This window comes from Odocoileus virginianus, chromosome 6 (genome assembly GCF_023699985.2).
Source record: "Odocoileus virginianus isolate 20LAN1187 ecotype Illinois chromosome 6, Ovbor_1.2, whole genome shotgun sequence".
Classification (NCBI taxonomy): Eukaryota; Metazoa; Chordata; class Mammalia; order Artiodactyla; family Cervidae; genus Odocoileus; species Odocoileus virginianus.
In genome coordinates this window covers 9,414,645-9,433,484 of record NC_069679.1, presented here as the reverse complement: position 1 = coordinate 9,433,484, position 18,840 = coordinate 9,414,645, and the positions used below count along the sequence as shown (strand labels likewise).

At 39.5% G+C, this 18,840-nt stretch overlaps 1 protein-coding gene across 4 annotated transcripts in view; it reads right to left on the bottom strand.

Moving 5' to 3' along the window:
- Positions 1-18,840, bottom strand: part of GLCE (glucuronic acid epimerase) — a 115,046-nt gene that overhangs the window by 78,304 nt on the left and 17,902 nt on the right. Inside the window, exon 1 of one of the 4 annotated variants that reach the window (XM_070468711.1) lies at positions 12,170-12,353. The exons of the other annotated variants lie outside the window; for them this stretch is intronic. The gene's annotated coding sequence lies outside the window, so the exon portion shown is untranslated. Of the gene's footprint in view, positions 1-12,169; positions 12,354-18,840 lie in introns of those variants that run through there. 4 annotated transcript variants of the gene reach the window in all.

Below are 18,840 nucleotides of genomic sequence, written 5' to 3'. Positions count from 1 at the left end.
ATGCTGCAATGTCAGACTACTGCCCTAAAAGGGCAGTACATGAGAGAGTCCTTCAGCTTTCTGCCTGAAAGTTGGCTGTTTACCACTAGCGCCACCTGAGAAGCCATGGACTGTAGCCCACCAGGCTCCTCTTTCCATGGAATTCTCCAAGCAATACTGGAGTGTGTTGCCATATCCTCCAGGGGATCTTCCCGTTCTAGGATTCCTGCATCGCAGGCAGATTATTTATCATCTGAGCCACCAGGGAAGCCCGCAAAAGATTAGCAAACTAAAAGATACAGGAAAAAACTACTCAACAAAAGTCGATAAGGGGGAAAAAAGACATCCCTTCCCCCAAAATGAACAGTCTCAGTAACTTATGGGACAGTAAGCAATCTAACATGTTTAACTGAAGCATGAAGACAAAAGAGGTAGGGCAGCTCTGGAAAAAATAATGGCGGAGAAAATATCAATTTGTGAAAACCACAAACACATTTCCAAGAAGTTCAACGAATTCACACACAATAAAGATAAGAATCATCACAGAAAAAAAAAAAAAAAAGAATCATCACAGACTTTTCCTCAAAAGGTCTGCAAACCAGAAGACAACAAAATGTTCTATGTGACTCTACTGGGAGAACAACCCTGGAAGCTCATGTTTTGTTTTCTCCAGACTTTAACCGTGGACTTTTGCCCTTTGCTAATCTGGCTGTATATCTTTTCACTATAATAAATCCTAAGTATAACTATATGTTCAGTCCTGAGAGTCCTCCTGGTGAACTACACACTGAAGGCAGTCCTGGAGACTCCTGACACTAAAATTAGGTACCTAACTAAAACATCTTTCTTCAATGTTGATGAAATACTTTTTCAGACAAATTAAAGATGAAAGAATCTGTCACCACCAGACATGGACAATGAAAAATGCTGAGGAAGAATTTTTGCATAAGAAAAATGATAGTAGACAAAAATGTGACTCTATACAAAGGAATGAAGAACACTTAAATGAGGAAATTTGTGGATAAATGTATGTTTTCTTTCTTATTTTTAAAGGTAACTACCTCAAAACAAAAAGGTGAATGATATCTGTTGAAGAAGCACAAATGCTTTGTTTCACCAAGAGTAATAAAATAAAAAGATAAACTATGTTTAATACTCTATAATTTATTAACATATTCAAGTTCAAAATGCATATTAACTAAGACATGATAAATATATTAGTTATTTTAAAAGTCAAACCCCTTAGGATTATCTTAACTTCATTCAACTCCAGATACAAAGTTTTGATTTTTAAAGTTCTCAGCAATGATATGTGACATCTCCTTTAGTAATAACAACAGAATTCCACCCACATTTCTGTGTGAAACCTCAGAGTTCTTATCAAGAAAGGAAGACAACAAAGTTCATATGAGAAAACAGTCAATAACTGGAGTAAATAAATACATTCATCATACCCTCCAAGCCACATAAAGCACTTTAGTTTACAACTGTACTCCATAGTTGGTATCTTCAAAAACATCTTTGACCCAAAAAGCCATAGCAAAAATCTGAAGTAAAAAAATTCTGGGGGAATACTTAATTGAAAAGTAGTGGTAGGATACACTAGGTAGAATCAAGTATTTAAAAAGCTGTTCTATGATAATACCTATTTTATCCATTAAGCATCCAATTTGAAAACAGTTACACCCATCCCTTGAGATTCCCAGGTGGGCCAGCAGTAAAAAAATCTGCCTGCCAACGCAGGAGACGCAAGAGACATGGGTTGGATGCCTGAGTCAGGAAGACTCCCTGGAGTAGGAAAGGGCAACCCACTCCAGTATTCTTGCCTGGAAAATTCCATGGACAAAGGAGCCTGGTGATACGAAGAGCCAACTCACTGGGAAAGACCCTGATGCTGGGAAAGACTGAAGGCAGGAGAAGGGGACGACAGAAAATGAGATAATTGGATGGCATCACCAACTCAATGGACATGAGTTTGAGTAAACTGCAGGAGATGGTGAAGGACACAGAAGCCTGCTGTGCTGCAGCCCATGGGGTCTCAAAGAGTTGGACGTTGAGCGATTGAACAACAAAAACAAAAGAGCCAGTCACAACTGAACAATGGAGCACAGCACACACCCCTTACCACCTACTGACGCATCTTGAACACTCAGTATCAGAGATCTCGATCATGCATTTGTTATTTAGGTTTCCCTCCCTTTAACTCTTTTTAGTTAATGTAACAATTAAAACAATTTAAAACTGTATGCTACTCTGTACTCAATCTCTTGAACTGAAAATCACATCACTTAACTCCTATAAGAACAATTTGGTGAGAAGACAGGTACTATTATCTCAGCTTATAGAGAGACAGTTGAAGGTCTGAGAGATGAAGTGATTTGTCTATAAACACAAAACTAGAAAGGAGTGAAGTTAGGATTAAATAGAACCTTAATCACAATCCAGCTCACTTTCTACTTTATCACAACGTTCCAGGCAACTTTTTAAAAAAGGAGATACAAATTGAATCACTAAAGTCTCCATGTAAATGGTAAATAAGTCAATTACCTGAAGGTGAAAAAGTTTAAACATTATAGGTATCAATGAGACAGAGATTCAAATTCGTCAAGTATCTTCAGTCTTTTCACTACTCTTGTTTTTCTTTTTTTATAGACAGAAATGCTTAATAATTGCTGTATTGCTTTATATGATAGAAAGCTCTGAACATGGGCAACTATAACAGTATATATGACTAAGCATATTTTGACTCATTATAGAAATACAAAGGAAAAAGGACTAATTAAAAAACTTCAGAGCCCTAGGACACAACTAAAGTAGACACTGACTGCTTCACTATCTATTTCAATGCCATTCAACTCTCAGTGGCAGTGACCCGAAGAATTGACTTCAGCTCAAAGGTAGGCCTGTCCCACTGCCAGAAACTGATTCAGAAGTGAAGAGAAATTGTGCCAATGAAATATGAAAAGAAGTTTTATGGCAGCTTCTGGTTAAGTTTGTCCTTTCTGATAAGAGGAAGCCAGACTGCTTCTTATTTGTAGAACATATGGTTCCTTCCTGGCAACCCATTAGACAACTACAAAGAGAATCCTGTTTGGTACAAAGCCAGCATTATGGAGAGCAGAGTGGAACAATGGAAAGAATCTAAATCCTTGGTGCCTTCATTAAGGTAATGACCGACTAATTCTGAAACCTACTGTGCTTCTGGACCTCCAGTTACGTTATAAATCTCCTTATTGGGTGAGGCTATTTGAACTGGGCTTTCTGATACTTAGAGATGAAAGAAGCCTAACTAAAACAGACACTGAGATTAATACACCTAGCTGATAAGAATATTCTAGTAAACTACATCATAATTGCACTCATTTAACATGCTAGCAAAATGAAGTCACTAGTTGTGTCTGACTCTTTGGAACCCCATGGACTGTAGCCTACCAGGCTCCTCCGTCCATGGAATTTTCCAGGCAAGAGTAATGGAGTGGGTTGCCATTTCCTTCTCCAGGGGATCTTCCCAACCCACGGATAGAACCTGGGTCTCCCGCACTGCAGGCAGACACTTTACCATCTGAGCCACCAGGGAAGCCCACATGCTGGCAAAGTAATTTTGAACATGCTAGCAAAGTAATGCTCAACATTCTCCAAGCTAGGCTTTAACAGTATGTAAACTGAGAACTTCTAGATGTTCAAGATGGATTGAGAAAAGGCAGAGGAACCAGAGATCAAATTGCCAACATCCGTTGGATCACCGAAAAAGAGAATTCTAAAAAAACATCTACTTCTGCTTCATCCACTACACTAAGTCTTTCAACTGTGTGAATCACAACAAACTGGAAAATTCTTCAAGAGATGGGAATACCAGACCACCTGACCTGCCTCCTGAGCAATCTGTACGCAGGTCAAGGAGCAACTGTTAGAACCAGACATGGAACAACAGACTGGTTTCAAATCAAAAGGAGTACATCAAGGCTGTATATTGTTACCCTGCTTATTTAACTTAGATGCAGACTCCATCATGCGAAATGCTGGGCTGGATGAAGCATAAGCTGCAGTCAAGATTGCACAGAGAAATATCAACAACCTCAGATATGCAGATGATACCACTCTTTTGGCAGAAAGCAAAGAGGAACTAAAGAGCCTCTTGATGAAAGAAAACTGGCTTAAAACTCAACATTTAAAAAACTAAGATCATGGCATCCAGTCCCATCACTTCATGGCAAATAGATGGAGAACAATAGAAACAGTGACAGACTTTTTTTTCTTGGGCTCCACAATCACTGCAGATGCTGACTGCAGCCATGAAATTAAAAGATGCTTACTCCTTGGAAGAAAAAGTATGACAAACCTAGACAGCATATTAAAAAGCAAAGGCATCACTTTGCCAACAAAGATCCATATAGTCAAAACTTTGGCTTTTCCATTAGTCATGTACGGAGGTGAGATTTGGACCATAAAGAAGGCTGAGTGTCAAAGAATTGATGCTTCTGAACTGTGGTGTTGGAGAAGACTCTTGAGAGTCCCTTGGACTGCAAGGAGATCAAACCAGTCTATCCTAAAGGAAATCAATCCTGAATATTCATTGGAAGGACTGATGCTAAAGCTGAAACTCCAATACTCTGGCCACCTGATATGAAAAGCTGAATCATTGGAAAAGACCCTGATGCTGAGAAAGACTGAAGGCAGGAGGAGGGGATGACAGAGGACGAGATGGTTGGATGGCATCACTGACTAAATGGACATGTGTCTGAGCAAGCTCCAGGAGATGGTGAAGGACAGGGAAGCCTGGCATGCTGCAGTCTATGGGGTTGCAAAGAGTTGGACATTACTGGGACACTGAACAACAACAACTGATAGACTACAAAAGGTGCCTAAGAACTAAGATGAGCTCTTGAATTTTTAAAGATTTTAAAAACACTGTTATAAGTAGGTAATTTAGATTTAATAACATAAAATAGATAAAACAAATTATAGATCTGGAAAAGAAAGAGATCACCTCTATGCTTATTTTTTATAATTATAATTTTTCTCTCATTTGGAGTCCTGAAAAACTTGGGAAGGATGCAGTGTTCACGAGGGAGTTGTCATTATTCTGAACTGCATGCCCAGAGCTACAACTTGTTATTAACGGTTCAATATGAGTCCCAGGAAATATTAAGCCAAGGCCCTACTGATTTCAGTCTTAGGGCTGAAATTTTCTGGACACTAAAATACAGAGAATGCTTGTAAATCCTAAGTACTATGAAAAGGGATACAGCTACAAAGACATTAAACAGAGATAAAACTTAAATTCCAAATCTGTACTTTAAGTTCTGCTGTTTTCCAACGTTAGAACCTTCTATGCCTCTATTTACTATTCTTCACCAGCTCAGCTGGTTACAGTCATTCTTGCTCTAACTATCAGCTTGGCTCTCCCTCACGACTGCTTCCTACTGCTTTGAAGCTTTCTCAAAGACTACGTTTTCTCTCCCAGTTCTTCACAGGACTGGGCTTGAAGGTGAGGTAGGTACCCTCCCCACTCACTGCCCCACTCCAAACTATAAAAACACCTAACTTGGAATCTCTTATTATCAGACTATAACAATTTACTGCCTCTCCTTACTGCAGTTATGTACCAAGCCCTAAACTTCATTTCTTGAAAATTTTAGATACTTGCTCACTACACCCTCTCTAAAGTTATTATTGTCATAATGCTTAGGAATCTCAATATCCACACACACAATCCTTCCCAAATTCTTGCTCATCAATTCCTCTACATCCTCTTCTCCAACAAATACACTCCCAAGGTCATACCTTAGACGTACTTAGTATTAATGAGTGCAACCCCTATAAAGCATCACTTTCAAGCATTATACCCCAACTACCAGCTCACTCCCCCTAACAGCTTAACTTCAACAATCCCAAAAGATATGCAGTCCATTAATCCTATATCTTTTCACTTCTGTGCGCCTCCCCACGTCCTCAATGCCTTTCTTACCCGAGTTCAATATACATTCAATAATTTAATTAGTCCCCTCCCTTGTATACACCCTATAATACTTGTCCTTTCTCTTTGTCAATCTTCTTTGGCTAAAACTGGTACCAATCCAATTTTATGCATATTCCACATTAGAACCCACATAGCTGAATGTGGTAATAAGGACACACAAACACAATGTATGATAATTGGTTTCCCTTTAAATTCATGATCAGGAACTTCAAATGAGACATTAATGCTGCCTACAATTTCATTTTATTTTTGTGATTCATTCATTCTGCCACTGTCCTCCTACATGACTAATTTACTTTTCTCTACTTAAACTTCCATTACCTTCCCTCTCATTCTCACTCATTTGATGACCTTGTTCACTATTTCATTGAAAAAATAGAAGCAATATGAAAAGAACTTCCACAACCTCTCACAACTATATCTACCCACCTAACTGCATCTGTGCTCACATATTCTCATTTCTCTGTCATTACCATTGTGGACTATCTCTGACCCTGACCTTTGTACCTGTGTGCTAGATCTCCACTAACCACCACCATCATCGCTCTCCTTACCTAATCAAATTTTCCCTCTCTACTGCATCTTTCCCAGACCCCTACAAACATGTGAATTTTCTCATCTAAAAAACAGAAATTTCTTCTGAACATCTCAAGTTACTACTACAATTCTTTTATCGTTCATTAGCAAATCCCTCAAAGAACCATTCTTTCTGCCTGTCTACAATTTCTCACTTCCTTTCCTCAAGAATCCATTCCAATTAGACTTTCTCCCACCATTCTACCAAATCTGCTATTGTCAGAACCACTAGTAAATTCCACGTTGCCAAATACAACAATCAGTTCTCAGTTCCTCATACTATTTGAACTATCAGGAGCATCTGACAGAGATTTATCACTCCTTCCTTCCTTCACTCTGCCTCCCTCTTTCTTCCCCTAGCAACAACTCTTGTTGACTCTACCTTCAAAATACCAATCACTTACCATCTCCACTGCTACCACTTTGGTCTAAGTCACCATCTCTCACCTAGATTATTGCAACAGCCTCCTAAGTGGTTTTACTAACTTTTGTCCCTGTCCTTCTTCAGTCTGTTCTCAAGATAGTAGGCAGAATAGTTCTTTAAAAGGAAAATCTAATCACATCGCTATTAAGTTCAAATTCATCCAAAGTCCTTCTACATCACATACCACTTAGACTAAAAGTGTAGGTCCCTAAAATAACACCTAAGACCTGGATTGATTTAACCATCATCTGCCCACCTCCACCGGCCTCTGACTTCATCCTCCATTTACTCCTTACTCCACTGTGAACAGGATCTCAGAATTAAATACCTCAAGCATGCTCTAGCCTCAAGGACTGGGCATTTGCTTTTTTCCTGGGTCTAGATCTTTATATTTGTCTGCATACCTCATTCACAGACTGCCTTCATGTCATTATTTACATGTAACCTTCAACAGTGAATTTTCCTAGCAATACTTTGAAGTGCAGCCACGCCAATGCTCAACTCCACTTTCCCTGTTTTATTTTCCCTCTTTGTTACATATCATTTAACATGCTAGTAATGGTAGCATGTTGTCCTTTTTTTATCATCACTGATGTGTTTCCAGGGCCTACAGCATGCCTGGCATAAAGTGGTCATAAAACATTTGCTAAATAAATGAAACCATTCCCCTCCTTCAAAGATGATATCAAATTATCCACAGTATCAAGATTATATGGAAATGGGCCAATGAAAATCTCTCTCTCAACTTTCTTATTTTAAATACATCTAGTTAGTAGCTAGTAGCTCAGAGAAGGCAATAGCAACCCACTCCAGTACTCTCGCCTGGAAAATCCCATGGACCGAGAAGCCTGGTAGGCTGCAGTCCATGGGGTCCCTGAGTCAGACACGAATGAGCGACTTCACTTTCACTTTTCACTTACATGAATTGGAGAAGGAAACGGCAACCCACTCCAGTGTTCTTGCCTGGAGAATCCCAGGGATGGCAGAGCCTAGTGGGCTGCCATCTATGGGGTCGCACAGAGTTGGACACGACTGACGCGACTTAGCAGCAGCAGCAGCAGCAGTTAGTAGCTGGTTTATGTAGGATTAGAACTAGAGCTAGTTCAAAGAATAACTATACTAATGTTGGTTCCATGAAGATTTTTCTGATCTCTCTTTTCTAATCTTTGATCACCGTGAGCTCTCAAAGCAATAAATATATTCTGCCCTTTTGGCACTTGCCAAGTTTTGTTCTTTGTTCAGGATTGTTTGTATATCTTTATGATCTACCCATAAACCTATATGTACATCCAAGGCCTCCATCTTCTCCATCTTAATACCTTTAGTATTTAGCACAGTAGTTTATTCTCAGCAGAGTCTCAAAATATTTGTTGAAGTGAAAATGGAAGTCAGGCAAGAAAAGGATGAAAGTCAAATAGAAACAAGTGCTAGGAAACAAACTATTCTGTTTTGTTTATGGCAATATTGAGGCCTGAAAAGCAGTGACAGTGACTGATTTAGCAGATTTTATTCATAAACAAGTTATATACCTAAAACTTACAATGTGAGTGCTTAGCTTGGTGTTCAAGTAAAGGATTTTGGGAAATCTGTGAACATCTTGAAATTATACATAAAGTTTCCTTCTGGGCTGCAACATTTAAAATAGACTCAAAGAAGTCTACTAAGAAAGCAGTTGCAAGCAAACTTTTTAAGGAAACCATTTTAAAGTTGCACTTCCCATTATTTTCTAATGTGGTACTGACTGAATTAGTACTTTTAAAAAATCTAATGAATGACTCCAGAACACATTTCACTACAATTTAAATTTTATAATTCTTCAAAATCCCATGACTAATCAGATGGCTAACTACAGCACTCCACTTAAGAATGGTGCATTGCCATGGAATATTACTCAGCCATTAAAAAGAATTCATTTGAATCAGTTCTAATGAGATGGATGAAACTGGAGCCCATTATACAGAGCGAAGTAAGCCAGAAAGATAAAGACCATTACAGTATACTAACACATATATATGGAATTTAGAAAGATGGTAACGATAACCCTATATGCAAAACAGAAGAAGAGACTCAGATGTATAGAACAGACTTGTGGACTCTGGGAGAAGGCGAGGGTGGGAATGTTTCAAGAGAACAGCATTGAAACATGTATATTATCTAGGGTGAAACAGATCACCAACCCAGGTTGGGTGCATGAGACAAGGGCTTGGGCCTGGTGCACTGGGAAGACCCAGAGGGATCGGGTGGAGAGGGAGGTGGGAGGGGGGGACCAGGATGGGGAATACATGTAAATCCATGGCTAATTCATTTCAATGTATGACAAAAACCACTGCAATGATGTAAAGTAATTAGCCTCCAACTAATAAAAATAAATGAAAAAAAAAAAAAGAATGGTGCATTGATTTACTTTGTTTCTAAACTAGTAAATTCTAGAATATGCAATTTTATCATTTAAAATTATAGTTCAACATCAATACCATATTTTCCAGACAACAACATAGATATTATGTCAGTATTATTGCATCACAGATATTAATTCTGTTTAGAAAAAGAAAGATAATTATTACCTAACCCTGGCTTGACATTTTTCTTTAACAAAAGATTTGATCCCAGGAAGGTGGTTTGGACTGACAACACTAAATCATTAGTAAAACACATTCAAAGCAATTTAATAGTAGAAATAAAAGCAAAATGAAAGTTCACATAAGTTTGCATTTTACCTTTAAAAAAAAAAACTTTACAAAATAGATTATAAGCCTTAGGTTTTCTCAAAGGGAAAATAGCATTTGTTTGTTTGGTTGGTTTTGATTTAAATACAAAGGATTCTAACAACCCAACAAAATAATCTTTGAATATTCGCCTAACAAATTCCTAAATGTATCTAAGGAAATGGAAGGATTTTTTAAATTAATAATTCATAGTCCCTGTCATAACAAAGTTTAAATAGAGGAATGAATGGTTTCATATGTCTTAAAATACAAATCATATGTTAAATACAGTGTCTTAGTCTGTTCAGGTTGCTGTAACAAACTACCACAGATTGGGTAGCTTAAACAAAAAATGCTTATTTCTCACAGTTCAGGAGGGTGGGAAGACCAAGATTAAGGCACCAGCAGATTCCATGTCTCGTGAGGACCTTCATCCTGGTTCACTGATGATTTTTTGCCATGTCCTCACATGACAGAAAAGGGCGAGGGATCTCTCAGGGGTCTCTTCTGTAAGGACACTAATCCCATTCACTAGGGTTCTGCCCTCATGACCTAATTACCTTCCCCAACAAACACCCATCTCCAAATATCCTCACATTGGGAATTAGGTTTCAACATACAAAATTTGGGGAGACACAATCAGTCTACAGCATGCAGTAAGAGGAATATAAAGTGCCATAGGTATCTATAACATAAAATGATACCTAGTACATATATCTCTGACACAAAAACTTATAAAATAAGCATATACAATACATACAGTATGCACTACACACACTCGCACACACATAATCCGGTATATCTACTGCATATACTCCACACACATGTTAATCTACTATGTATTTAAACATATCTCCTAGTGGTTCTGCTTCTCTGATTGAACCCTGATTGACACAGACACCAAAAGTCACAACAGCAAGCAGAATTATATGGCCCTAACAGCAGTAACTGATATTCCTGTCACAACTTCCACAGATATCTATATGAAACAAACTTAATAATCAAGTTTGAAGACTGACTTCTTACACATTTAAAGTCCCATATTAATTAAAGTCCCACATTAATAAAGTACTATGCAAAATTTCTACACCACTAGATACAAAGCAAAAATGCCCCCTTAAATCTTTTTATAGAGGTTTTATTAAGTACAAGGTACTGAATCTACCCTCAAGGAGCACATAGTCAGCCTTTTTTAAAAGACTGCAGTCAATATACCAATTAATTGCCTCCAAGACCATACTCATGTATTAGAGAACCCACCATGCCCAGCCCCTGGATGGTAAAGCCCTATGTGCCAAGTCACCTGGTTCACCTAAACTAAATGAGCTATAGTCTCTCTCCCTATAATTTGGAAAATGACATAAAGAGAGTGACTAAGTTAAATATAGTGACCTTGGAAGTAAGAGGAAACATATTCAGAGCTGGAGTTAGTGCCATGGCAAGTCAAACCATGTACAACCCAAAGTTATGAGGTAACAGATAATATGAGGATACAGAGGGACTTACAATGCAGAAAAAAGAATGGGATAGGCATGCAGAAAGAAGCAAAGACAGACAGCATATAGCACCAAGAGAGAAGAAAGAAGTTACAATTGTTCACTTTACTTGAATGCCTCTCATGGAGGTACAGTTATACTTTATTTTCAGTCTTCGGTCACTGATGAGGTTGCTCATTCAACAACAGGGAAACTGGCTTATTTACTATAGACAATGGAATACTGGACAAACATCAAAAAAAAAACCCTGCTTTCAAAAATGCTTTATCATACGGGAAAATGCTCATGGATATTGGTAAAAGAGCAAAATAAAAAAAGTATAATGCATAATAATACCTCTTGTTTGCATGCTTAAAGGCACAGATAAAAAAAACAGTGCATAGGAAAAACAATAGAAGAAAACAAACCCAACAGTAAACAGTGGCTGGTCTTGGAGGCAGGAAATACAGTTGATTTTTGTGTCCTACAAATATATTCCAGTAAACTGATAATAAGATTAACACTGCAAAAAGCAAGTGAGGTTACAGCAGGCAAAATGTAAATACTCTAATTGCACGCAGATGTTGTGTGGTTATTTAAATATCATATACTTAGTATTCACACAAATACTTCCACATTCTGAAAACTAATTTTGAAAAAAAAATCTGTTCCTTCCCTTAAATGATGAATATTTTTTTCTCTATCTTATTTTTCTTCCTGGTCCTTTTTTTTGGTGAAAAGTGAAGTCGCTCAGTCGTGTCTGACTCTTTGCGACCCCACAGACGGTAGCCTACCAGGCTCCGTAATCCATGGGATTTTGCAGGCAAGAGTGGGCTGCCATTTCCTTCTCCAGGGGATCTTCCCAACCCAGAGATTGAACCCAGGTTTCCTGCACTGCAGACAGACGCTTTACCGTCTGAGCCACCAGGGAAGCCCACATTTCGGCTATTATCACTAATAAACGATAACATTTCCATTCTTAAGAGAAGCATATACATATTAAACAGAGGAGAGCACCAGACCACCTTACCTGTCTCCTGAGGATCTGTATGCAGGTCAAGAAGCAACAGCTACAACCGGACATGGAACAATGGACTGGTTCAGGTTGGGAAAGGAGTATGTCAAGGCAGATTATTGTCACCTTGCCTATTTTACTTATATGCAGAGTACATCACGCGAAATGCCAAGCTGGATGAAGAACAAGCTGGAATTAAGACTGTTAGGAGAAATATGAACAACATAAGATACCACTCTACTAACAGAAAGTGAGGAGGAACTAAAGAGCCTCTTGATGAGGGTCAGAGAGGAATGAAAAAGCTGATATAAACTCAACATTCAAAAAACAAAGATCACCGCATCCAGTACTTCATGGCAAATAGATGGAGAAACAATGGAAACAGTGACAGACTTTATTTTCTTGGGCTCCAAAATCACTGCAGACGGTGACTCCAGCCATGAAATTAAAAGATGCTTGCTCCTTAGAAGAAAGTGTCAAAGTCACTCAGTTGTGTCTGACTCTTTGCAACCCCATGGGCTGTAGCCTGCCAGGTCCTCTGTCCATGAAATTCTCTAGGCAAGAATACTGGAGTGGGTAGCTGTTCCCTTCTCCAGGGGAATCTTCCAAATCCAGGGATCGAGCCCAGGTCTCCCATATTGCAGGTGGATTCTTTACCCTCTGAGCCACCAGGGAAGACCAAGAATACTGGACTGGGTAGCCTATCCCTTCTCCAGGGGATCTTCTTGACCCAGGTGTCGAGCTCGGGTCTCCTGCACTGCAGGCAGATTCTTTAGCTGAGCTACCAAGGACCTTAGAAGAAAAACTATGAAAAATCTAGAGAGCGAATTAAAAAGCAGAGACATCATTTTGCCAACGAAGGTCCATATAGTCAATGCTATGGCTTTCCAGTAGTCATGTATGGATGTGAGAGTTGGACCATAATGAAAGCTGAGTGCGGAGGAATTGATGCTTTTGAACTGTGGTGTTGGAGAAGACTCCTGAGAGTCCCTTGGATGACAAGGAGATCAAACCAGTCAATCCTAAAAGAAATCAGTCCTGAATATTCATTGGAAGGACTGATACTGAAGCTGAAGCTCCAATATTTTGGCCACCTGATGCGAAGAGCCAACTGGATGGAAAAGACCCTGATGCTGAGAAGGACTGAAGGCAAAAGGAGAAGGTGTCAGCAGAGGATGAAATGGTTAGATAGCATCATCAACTCAATGGACATGAATACGAGCAAACACCGGGAGACAGCGAAGGACAGGGTAACCTGGCGTGTTGCAGTCCATGGGGTCACAAAGAGTCAGACACAATTTAGCGACTGAATGATGACAAGACCTTTTTTGTAAATATGTCATTATTTAGAAAGACTGCAGCTTTGCACAACTACTTTATTTAATCCAGGACAACGTACAATAAGTCAACTACTAAATAACATATATGTGCCAAACATTTTCAGTTCAAGTTGGCTAAATTCACTGGCCTGTCAAGATGTACTGACACCATAAAAAAATTAAAAAAAAAACACAAAATCTTCAACTTCTAACCAAAACAGAGAAACAAGGACTAAATTTACTCTCTAGTCTGAAAATAGAAAAAGAAAATATACTGAACAGTTTCAAGACATTGGCTCTCAGGCAATGTAGGGCAGTGATCCCTGAAATGAGAAACAATTAAAGATAAGCCCTATTACTAGCCCTATCTTCCCCTTCCAGCCTTGAGAGAGTTTCCAACCCATGGTGCAGGAAGGGAGAACTGAGGCAGAGCACAACACACTCTTTGAGTTTAGATGGAGCTGAAAGGCTAAAAGACAAAGGCAGCTAGAGTTAACAGAATACAGTACTAGAGAAGTACAAAGTGAGTACAGAGAGACAGAAGACCAGGGATTATACCACATGTAACAACTTGGATGGATTTCAAGGGAACTATGTTGAATTTTTAAATTGCCAATCTCCAAGGTTAAATACTGTATGATTTCACTCATATAACATCTGGAAATGACAAAACAGTAATGGAGACAGATTAAGTGGTTGGCAGAGGTTAGGGGATCTTTTTGGTGATGGAACAGTACTGTAGCTCAATTGTGATGGTGATTATTCAGAGCTACACTTGATAAAGGGGCTTCCCCAGTGGCTCAGCAGTAAGAATCCACCTGCAATGCAGGAGCTGCAGGAGATGTGGGTTCGACCCCTGAGTTGGGAAGATCCCCTGGAGGAGGGCATGGCCACGCACTCCAGTATTCTTGCATGGAGAATCCCACGGACAGAGGAGCCTGGCGGGCTACAGTCCACGGGGTTGCAAAGCATGAGAACAACTGAAGCAACTGAAAATGCATGCACAACTTGATAAAACTGCAAAAAATCATATACGCAAATGAAAACATGTAAAACTGGTCAAACAGGAGTAAGATCTGTAGATTGTACTAATGTCAATTTCCTGGTTTTGATATTGTATTACAGTTATTTAAAATGTTACCACTGAGGGGAACTGGATAAAAGATACATAGGACCTCGCTATCCTAATTTTGGAAATTCCTATGAAGCTATAACTACGTCAAAATTTTAAAAAAATTAAAAAAACTTTTTACAATACACTCTTAACCAAAAGAAAAATTCAATAAGCATAAAAAGTGCACCAGACCACCTTACCTGCCTCCTGAGAAACCTGTGTACATGTCATGAAGCAACAGAAACAGACATGGAACAACTGACTGGTTCCAAATTGGGGAAGGAGTACATCAAGGCTGTATATTGTCACCCTGCTTGTTTAACTTAGATGAAAAGTACATCATGCGAAATGACAGGCTGGATGAAGCACAAGCTAGAATCAAGATTGCCGGGAGAAATATCAATAACCTCAGATATGCAGATGACACCACTCTTATGGCAGAAAGCGAAGAGGAACTAAAGAGCTTCTTGATGAAGGTGAAAGTGGAGAGTGAAAAAGCTGGCTTAAATTAAAACTCAACATTCAAAAACCAAAGACCATGGGCATCCAGACCCATCACTTCATAGCAAATAGATGGGGAAGCAATGTAAACAGTGACAGACTATTTTCTTGGGCTCCAAAATCACTGCAGATGCTGACTGCAGCATTGAAATTAAAAGATGCTTGCTCCTTGGAAGAAAATCTATGACAAACCTAGACAGCAGTATTAAAAAGCTATGGTTTTTCCAGTAGTACGGAAGTGAGAGTTGGACTATAAAGAAAGCTGAGTGCCGAAATTCATGCTTTTGAACCATAGTGTTGGAGAAGACTTTTGACAGTCCCTTGGACTACAAGCAGATCAAACCAATCAATCGTAAAGGAAATCAATTCCGAATCTTCACCTGAAGGACTGATGCCAAAGTTGAAGCTCCAATACTCTGGCCATCTGATGTGAAGAGCTGACTCACTGGAAAAGACCCTGATGCTGAGAAAGACTGAAGACAGGAGGAGAAGGGGGTGACAGAGGACAAGAAGACTGGACGGCATCACCGACTAAAGGGACATGAGTTTGAGCAAACTCCGGGAGATGGTGAAGGACAGGGAAACCTGGCGTGCTGCAGTCCATGGGGTCGCAAAAAGTCGGACACGACTCAGCGACTGAATAGCAACAATAAAAGTATACACAACTAAAACAAATCAGTCTTACTAAGATCTCAGACTTCCAATCTCCTAACTCTTCTCCAGAAAAATCTATGCACATAGAAACATAAATGTTTATTAGTGTGTGAATATGCACTTTATTTAAACTGACACATACACATCTTTTCTGTAGTCATGTCAGCATAACATAGCTCTGTCTTGTCACTGTTTTTCACCCAATAACAGGTCTTAGAGATAAGCTCGTTTAGAAGTGCTCTTTTTTCTTTCTTATGGTTATATGACATCCCATTGTATAACTGTATCATTAGCTATTTAACCAGACCCATATTAAGAGTCATTTAGGGCTTCCCTAGACAGCATATTAAAAAGCAGAGACATTACTTTGTCAACAAAGGTCCGTCTAGTCAAGGCTATGGTTTTTCTAGTAGTCATGTATGGTTGTGAGAGTTGGACTATAAAGAAAGCTGAGCACCAAAGAATTGATGCTTTTGAACTGTGGTGTTGGAAAAGACACTTGAGAGTCCCTTGGACTGCAAGGAGATCCAACCATCCTAAAGGAAATCAGTCCTGGGTGTTCATTGGAAGGACTGATGTTGAAGCTGAAACTCCAATATTTTGGCCACCTGATGCAAAGAGCTGACTCATTTGAAAAGACCCTGATGCTGGGAAAGACTGAAGGCAGGAGGAGAAGGGGACGACAAAGGATGAGATGGTTAGATGGCATCACCGACTCAATGGACATGAGTTTAGGTAAACTCCGGGAGCTGGTGATGGACAGGGATGCCTGGTGTGCTGTGGTTCATGGGGTCGCAAAGAGTCGGACACAACTGAGCGACTGAACTGAACTGAATGACTCAGCTGATACAGAATCCCCCTGCAATGCAGGAGACCTAGGTTCGATCCCTGGGTTGGCAAGACCCCCTGAAGAAGGGAACGGCTACCCACTCCAGTATCCTGGCCTAGAGAAAACATGAACTGTATAGTCCATGGGGTCGGAAAGAGTTAGACAGCCTGAGTCACTTTCACTTTCAGGGCTTCTGGCAATATAATGAATACTATAATGAACAAAAATAAATTCTTTGGATTATATCTGGACTCTTTTCTTTATGTGTGTGTGTGTGTGTGTGTGTGTGTGTGTGTGTATCTATTATAGATTTTTGGTGTTTGGCTACCATGACTGGTTTGACTGGTTTGATCGCCTTGCTGTCTGAGGGATCTCAAGAGTCTTCTCCAGCATCACAGTTTGAAGACATCAATTCTTTGGCACTCTGCCTTCTTTACAGTCCAGCTCTCACAACTGTATGTGACCACTGGGAAGACCATAGCCTTGACTAAATGGACCTTTTTCGGCAAACTAAAGTCTCTGCTTTTCAATACACTTGTCTAGGTTTTCCTGGCAAGAAGCAATCGTCTTCTGATTTCATGGCTGCAGTCACCATCCACAGTGATTTTAGAGCCCAAGAGAGTAATCTGTCACTACCTCCTCCTTTTCCCCTTCTATTTGCCATGAAGTGATGGGACCTGATGCCATGATCTTAGTTTTTTTTAATACTGAGTTTTAAGCCAGTTTTTTCACTCTCTTTTTTCACCCTCATCAAGAGGCTCTTTAGTTCCTCCTTGCTTTCTGCCATTAGAGTGCTATCTGCATATCTGACATTATTGAGGTTTCCCATCTTGATTCCAGCTTGTAACTCATCCAACCCAGCATCTCTCATGATGTGCTCAGTATACCGGTTAAATAAACATAGTGACAGCAGACAGCCCTGCCGTAATCCTTTCTCAATCCTGAACCAATCAGTTTTTCCATACAGGGTTCTAACTGCTGCTTCTTGACCTGCATACAGGTTTCTCAGAAGACAGGTAAGATGGTCTGGCATTTTCATCTCTGTAACAGCTTCCCACAGTTTGTTACAATCCACACAGCCAAAGGCTTTAGCATAGTCAATGAAACAGAGGGAGATGTTTTTTTCTGGAATTCCCTTGCTTTCTTTATAATCCAGCGAATGTTGGCAATCTGATCTTTGGTTCTTCTGCCTTTTCTAAACCCAGCTTGGAAATCTGGAAGTTCTTGGTTCATGTAATGCTGAAGCCTAGCATGCAAGATTTTAAGCATGACCTTACTAGCAAGGGTGATGAGTGCAACTGTCCAACAGTTTGAACATTCTTTAATACTACCCTTCTTGGGAAATGGGATAAGGACCGATCTTTTCCAGTCCTATGGCCACTGCTGGGTCTTCTAGATTTGCTGACATATTGAGTGCCAACACTTTGATACCATCATCCTTTAGGGTTTTGAAAAGCTCTACTGGGATTCCATTACATCCACTAGCTTTATTGGCAAAAGTGCTTCCTAAGGCCCACAACACTTCACACTCCAGAATGTCTGGCTCTGGATGACAGACCACACCATCGTAGTTATCTGACTCATTAAGATCTTTTTTGTACAGTTCTTCTATGTATTCTTTCCATCTCTTCTTGATCTCTTCTGCATCTACTGTCTCTCCCGTTTCTCTCTTTCACTGTGTCCATCTTTGGGCAAAATGTTCCCTTGATGCTTCCAATTTCCCTGAAGAGATCCCTAGTTTTTCCCCTTCTGTTGTTTTCCTCTATTTTTACGCACTGTTCATTGAAAAAGGCCTTCTTGTCTTTCTTTGCTACTTCTTTGGATCTCTGAGTTTAGTTGGATGTACCTTTCCCTTTCTCCTCTGCTTTTTGCTACTCTTCTTTCTTCAGCTATTTGTAAAGCCTCCTCAGATAATCACTTTGCCATTCTATTTTTCTTTTTCTTTGGGATGGTTTTGTTCGCTGCCTCCTGTACAATATTACAGACCTCCATCCACAGTTCTTTAGGCACACTGTTTACTACATCTAATCCCTGTATATTCATAGGAGATTTGATCTAAGTCATACCTGGTTGGCCTAGGGGTCTTCACCACTTTCTTTAGTCTGTAAGCCTGAATTTTGCTATGAGAAGCTGATAATCTGAGCCATCATACAAAAATATGATAAAAGGCTATCCGTATAACTTTTGTGGTCCTTTCCTCATTTGTAAAACAGGACTAAATGAGGCAATCTACATAAAGGCGTTTAAGTCTACCCTGAACAAAATTTAA